This window comes from Egretta garzetta, unplaced genomic scaffold (genome assembly GCF_000687185.1).
Source record: "Egretta garzetta isolate BGI_Z169 unplaced genomic scaffold, ASM68718v1 scaffold155, whole genome shotgun sequence".
Taxonomy (NCBI): domain Eukaryota; kingdom Metazoa; phylum Chordata; class Aves; order Pelecaniformes; family Ardeidae; genus Egretta; species Egretta garzetta.
The window spans coordinates 453,917-459,916 of NW_009259613.1; the positions used below are offsets into that span (position 1 = coordinate 453,917).

Sequence of the window (6,000 nt, forward strand, 5' to 3'; positions counted from 1 at the left end):
TTGTCAGCTGGGCTGTTGGGAACATAGAGTTGACTTAAGGTTCTGCTTCCCTTCACTTATTCCCGAAGTTTTTGCATTGTACACAGAGAAGACCTGCCTTCCCTGTGAAGGTGAATAGACACAGCGCAATCTCAATTTTAAAAATAATAGTAAACTATTAAATAAAGAAAAAAGTATAGAATAAGCAAGCATAAGGCTTATGAATTCAAATTATGCATTTTTGATTTGGAACATTTCACCTTCTCTCTTGTTTCTAATAAAGATTTTGCCACATCATAGATTTCATATCTTCCCTTTGTATGTGAGAATGTTTATGCATATATGTGCACAGAAAGAAGTTGTTTTTCCAAAACCAAATTGTGCTCATTTGTGGAGAGTCTTGATGTTGTAGAAGAATGTATTATGTTCCTCTCACAGAGTTCACTGTAAGTTTTGCTCAAGATAGTTGGGCTTATCTCTATGGAAGTAATGGCTAGTTGTTCAAACCCTGCTAATGCCTTAGGGGAACATGGACATCACCACACATTTTTGTTGTTTCACAACAACCTTAAACTTGTCTGTGAACCTGGGTTCCTTGAGCTTTCTTTGCAGAGGACTTGGAAGCATAGAAAAAAGGAGAGAAATAGTTAAAGCAACTGAAGGCTGGCTCTCATTTCTAGCTCAGTCCATGTGTTTTTATTATAATGTTCATTTATAAAACCTCTCAGAACATGAAGAGTTTGGTAAATGAATCCATATTCTCCCTCTCATTCAATGCAAATTCATCATCTTTGTAAAAATTGTAAAATTGATAAAAGACTTTGTAATCTATGATAATATATGATAGTCTATGATACTATAAAATCCTAAAAGAATATCCTAAGTCTGCAAATTATGCATGTGTGCATTCTTCAGCAGTATATGCATACTCTGTTTATAAGGAAGCCTTGGCCTTTAGAGGAATACTTAGATATATAGGCCTTGTATACATTTTCCAAAGTTGTCTTTTTTTAAATCCCTGGAAAGCAGTAGCTGATGCTTTCATCCTCTTTTAAACCTAGCATTAATCTTTAATTCATTAGTTGTGCTGTGTTTCATGTATACAAATAAGGTAGTGATATAACTGTCTGAGCTTTCCTTTTTTTAATGTTTCAGTTTTACTAATATTAGAAATTAAACATGTTTCCTTTTTATGTTGTCATTTCTTGGCTGCTGTCATGATAATGTAAACCAGAAAAAGGAGTTGAATTAAAAAAGATGGAGTGAACTGGGACTGTTCAGCCTGGAGAAGAGAAGGCTTAGTGGGGAATCTTATCAATGCATGCAAATACCTGATGGGAGAGTGTAAAGAGGACAAAGCCAAACTTTTCTCAGTGGTATCCAGTGTCAGGGCAAGAGGAAGTGGGCACAAGCTGAAATACAAGAAAACCCGTTTAAATATAAGAAAAAACTTTTTTACTGTGGAGGTGGTGGAGATACTGGAGAGGTTGCACTGGAAGGTTGTGGAGTTTGCATCCTTGGAGAAATTTAAAACCCAGCTAGACACAGTCCTGGACAACCTTCTGTAGCTGACCCTGCTCTGAGCAGGGGGGTTGGTCTAGATGATTTCCAGAGGCCCCTTCCAGCATCAGCAACTCCGTGATTCTAAGTGGATGGACTGTAGTGTGTTATCTAGACATGATTAGTCAGAGGCTGTAGTAGAAGATAACTAACTGACAGTTTCAACATTTCATTTTCTAAAGAATTCAGAAATGTTAAGTCTTTAGCGTGTGTAGTCAGTGGTCAGAGCATGATGAGATGGCAAGATGGAGAAGAGGTGATGTTATAAGAGAGTGCCAGATTTATTTAGAGTTGTTGAATGGCTAGAGACCTATTCTGCATCCTTTGCACATAAGCACAATTAATTAAAACCAATTTTTTGTTGTTCAGTGAGGAATTAGTAGTGTGAGCAAGGACTGTAAGATCCAGGCTCAACACATATTTCTTCTCTTAGTTAAGTGAATGTGCCTGTTCTGCTTATGTTAGGAAACAGGAAGATGGTGCATTCCAAGTACCATTGGCCTTGATGGCTGTCCTGGTTTCAGCTGGGATTGGGTTAATTTTTTTTCCCTAGTAGCTGTGTTTTGGATTTAGTATGAGAATAATGTTGATAACACACTGATGTTTTAGTGTTGCTAAATAGTGCTTACACTAGTCAAGGACTTTCCAGCTTTCACGTCCTGCCAGCAACAAGCTAGGAGAGGGCACAGCCAGGACAGCTGACCCAAACAGGCCAAATGGATATTCCATACCATATGATATCATGCTCAGTATGTAAACTGGGGGGAGTTGGCTGGGGGGTCGTGACCACTGCTCGGGGATGGGATGGGCATTGGTCAGTGGGTGGTGAGCAATTGCATTGTGCATCACTTATTTTGTAGATTAATAATAATAATAGAACATTTAAATTTATTATTTTTTTAAGAATCTACAAATTATTATTGTTATTGTTTTCCCTTCCTTTTCTGTCTTATTAAACTGTCTTTATCTGAACCCACGAATCTTACTTTTTTTTTTTTCTGATTCTCTCCCTCATCCAACTGCAGAGGGAGTGAGCAAACGTCTGTGTGGTGTTTAGCTGCCGTCCAGGTTAAACCACAACAATGGCAGTACTATTTTTTCTTCTACTGCAAGTGGAGCATCATTGTTCAGATATTGTTGGATTCTGGGTGAGGTTGTTTTGGTGACAGAAGCACGTGGCTAAGCCAACTGCATAAGGAGCTCCAAACCAGGAAGATAGGTTCTGCTGAAGGCTAGGAAAAAACTCTTCACTCCTTCACAGACACCAAAGTTAGAAGACGTTCCCCAGATTAATTTGTTTGAAAGTACGTTGAGCAAATGAAAAGGAGAAGTGAAGGGCTTATGATGGTAAAGCTGCAATGCAACATTTTATTTTCTATTGGTATGGCTGTTAGGTGGTGGTGTTTATCAGTCCCATGACATGCAGAGTCCTTTTGCTTTTAAACTTCTCCCTTTCATCCAGAGTTGGATGCCAGCTGGTAGTCTTCTAAAAGTCTGTTCTCTTTACTGCAGAAACCAGGTCTTGGCATTGTAAATCTATGCTTGGAAGTCGTCATCCCTAGTAGTGACATGTTTGTCATGTTATCTGAGGTAAATAAATAAATAAAATCACTTGGAGTCTGATTCAGCTGATGGAGCTGTGAAAAGTGTCAGCCCCGGGGGTATGTACCACCAAGATGTTCTTTTTCCAGGAAATCATGTAATAGAAGCTTCTAGTGGCTGGTGATTTGGCTGGGTGGAATGTTGTAATGAGTTCACATAAATTGATACTTTCTATTCTCTTCATGTTCTGTGTAACTGTTACTTAAGTATCCTAGAAAATGGTGCTGCATGTCAGTATCATCTGAGAATGTTGCCTCATTACATTTAGATTGAGATTTTCAGCGTAATTTTCAAAGAACATTATAAAATACTTAAAATTTTCACAATTTCATCTGCCTTCTACAAAGTATTTTTTTCAAGGGCACAGTTAAAGTCAGACCAGAATGACCAGAATCATTACTTGTCCCAAATAACAAGCGATAGGACAAGAGGCAAGGGCCTCAAGTTATGCCAGGGGTGGTTTAGACTGGATATTAGGAAAAATTGCTTCCCTGAAAGGGTTGTCAAGCATAGAAACAGGCTGCTCAGGGAAGTGGTTGAGTCCTTATCCCTGGAGGTATTTAAAAGACGTGTAGGTATGGTGCTTAGGGACATGGTTTGGTGGTGGACTTGGCAGCGCTAGATTAACAGTTGGACTTGGTGATCTTAAAGGTCTTTTTCAATCTAAACGATTCTATGACTCTATGATTATGGGAGGATCTTTATTGTTCTTAAAAAAAAACCCAAGAAAACAGATAGTGTTATATTCTGTTTCTATTCCAAAAGAATTTCTGTTGCCAATGAGTTTTGTGTCAGTGCCTCAGTAGAGGACAAGAGTTTGTTCTACTTCAGAGTCACTTAACCCATCATGGCAGTATTTATATGGGAGTTAAGTGTTGGATACCACTGATGTTGCTTTCATCGGGTGAGTTTTAGCTGTCAGATTTTTGTTAGTAACGTAACTGAAATGGTTATGTTCATTAGTGCCTCTAACGTGCCAGATGTTGCTCTAAAGTGGCCAATGTTGTCCTTACCTCAGTTTTGAACAGTGTGTTAGGCCAAGTACGTTCTTCACCCTAAATTGTTTGCCTTTGAAGGTTCCACTCTATTTATTACAGCATTTTACTTTCTAAATGCATGTATTTATTAGCTAATTGCCATGTAGAAAAGTTTTGTCCGGCTATCCAAGCTCTTCCCTCTCTCCCCCATAAACTGGCTAAAATTCTGGTTTAAGCTAGCATTATGGGAGCAATCTTATACATTCTTAATAATAATTTGTCTTTCCTTACAGAGCACTTCATCAACTGATATAAATTGTATTAAACAATTCTTTGGCTCAGTCCAGAAATGTAACCTCTTATGAGATGAAATGTGATGAAACAAGGGAGTTATTTAAGTGCACTCGATAACACCACAGGGCAAGAAGTGAACTGTAATGTTTCCAGTTGGAAATGAGGAGAGAATCTGGGTGAGCAGGATATAAATACTAGATTTGGGACTGGGCCAGAATACTGGGGTTAACATTCATAAACTTCTCAAAAGAGTAATGGGGTCTTGCAATCACTCATGCCATCACATAAATGGTACATTTTCATGGTACTCCTTCCCTTGACATCTTACTAAGATGCCATTTTCATATTCATTCAGCGGGAGTTGCACAACTAGCTGCATCACTGACTATGTCTACATTAGCAGGTAGCATGGCACAGTAGGAGCACATCTGTAGATCACAGCAGCTGGTGCTGACTACTTCAGTTTAACCCATGCATATTATGGGGGGAGAAGGGGGAGGGTTACTTTAGAATAGGTCTCTTCTGCCCCCCTGTATTGAATGTTCCTACTGCATGTGGAGTTTGAAGAGATCTGAAGGAAAGTATCGATGAACCTTTGCTTCTTGAAATCTGGGCACCCCAGTGGGGTCTATCAGGAGATAGATGAGCTTTTCTGTGTGTCACATAGATGAGTTTATCCCATACAGATGACTCCGCTTAATATGGTTGACTCCACCACTCAGTCATCTGTGTAAGACGTCACAGATGGAAGTTGGGCTTATTTTGCAACTGCACATTGTATTGCTGCTTGTTTTCATGGGACATTGTGGAGGTCAATGCTTGAACTGTCTCCTTCCCAAGGGTTTGGCCATCGGCTGACTAAAGGCACTAGGGAAAGGAACTACAGCAGACAGTTTGAGGAAGCCTAGCTGAAATGTCAAGTTTTCCCATGTGATCTTTTCCCCAAGGAAGAAGACAGAAGCACTAACTTTCCTGATGTTGACATTGTTGATACTTTTCCCCTGGTCTTCCAGAGCTCCGGGGCCTGGGAAAGTTTGAACTGGCAGTCGTGAGTTGACCTTGAATTCTGGGAGAACCATCAACTGCATTTTCAGCAGTGGCGAAAGCTGACTACCATGAGCTGACTGCACCACCATTGGTGAAAGCTTAGTCAGCTTGCACCTCGGTCAAAGTGAGCCTCTTGACTGCTGAAGCCATCAGACCTTCACAGCACAGGCTCACTGCCCTAGCTCTCTGCTGCCATGCTCCAGGTTAGCAATGTACTGGGAAAGCATGCAGGTCTGGTCAATATTAAAAAAAACAAACAAACAAACAAAAAAAAACCCAACAAAAAAACACCACCAAAAAGCCCAGACAAACAAAAAAACCCTGATCTGGAGAAAGGGCTGCCAAAACAGGACAGCAAAGGTTTTCAAATCACAAAACTTAATTGCCTGAGAGGACTAAGATGGCCCCTGCCTTGTGGGAAGACAAACTGGGGAAAGGGACAGGGGGCCCAGCGTACAGGTGTTTCCTGGCACTCTAGGCCGTGGCCTGCAGCCTCTCCTCCCACGGCCTGCTGGGCTGACCGAGCAGTTCACAGAAAGGC

The 6,000-nt window shown here is 40.3% G+C and overlaps 1 protein-coding gene across 1 annotated transcript in view; it reads left to right on the forward strand.

Annotated features, from left to right (window-relative positions):
* ADCY1 (adenylate cyclase 1) overlaps positions 1 to 6,000 on the forward strand; it is a 316,417-nt gene that overhangs the window by 258,833 nt on the left and 51,584 nt on the right. The window lies entirely within an intron of this gene.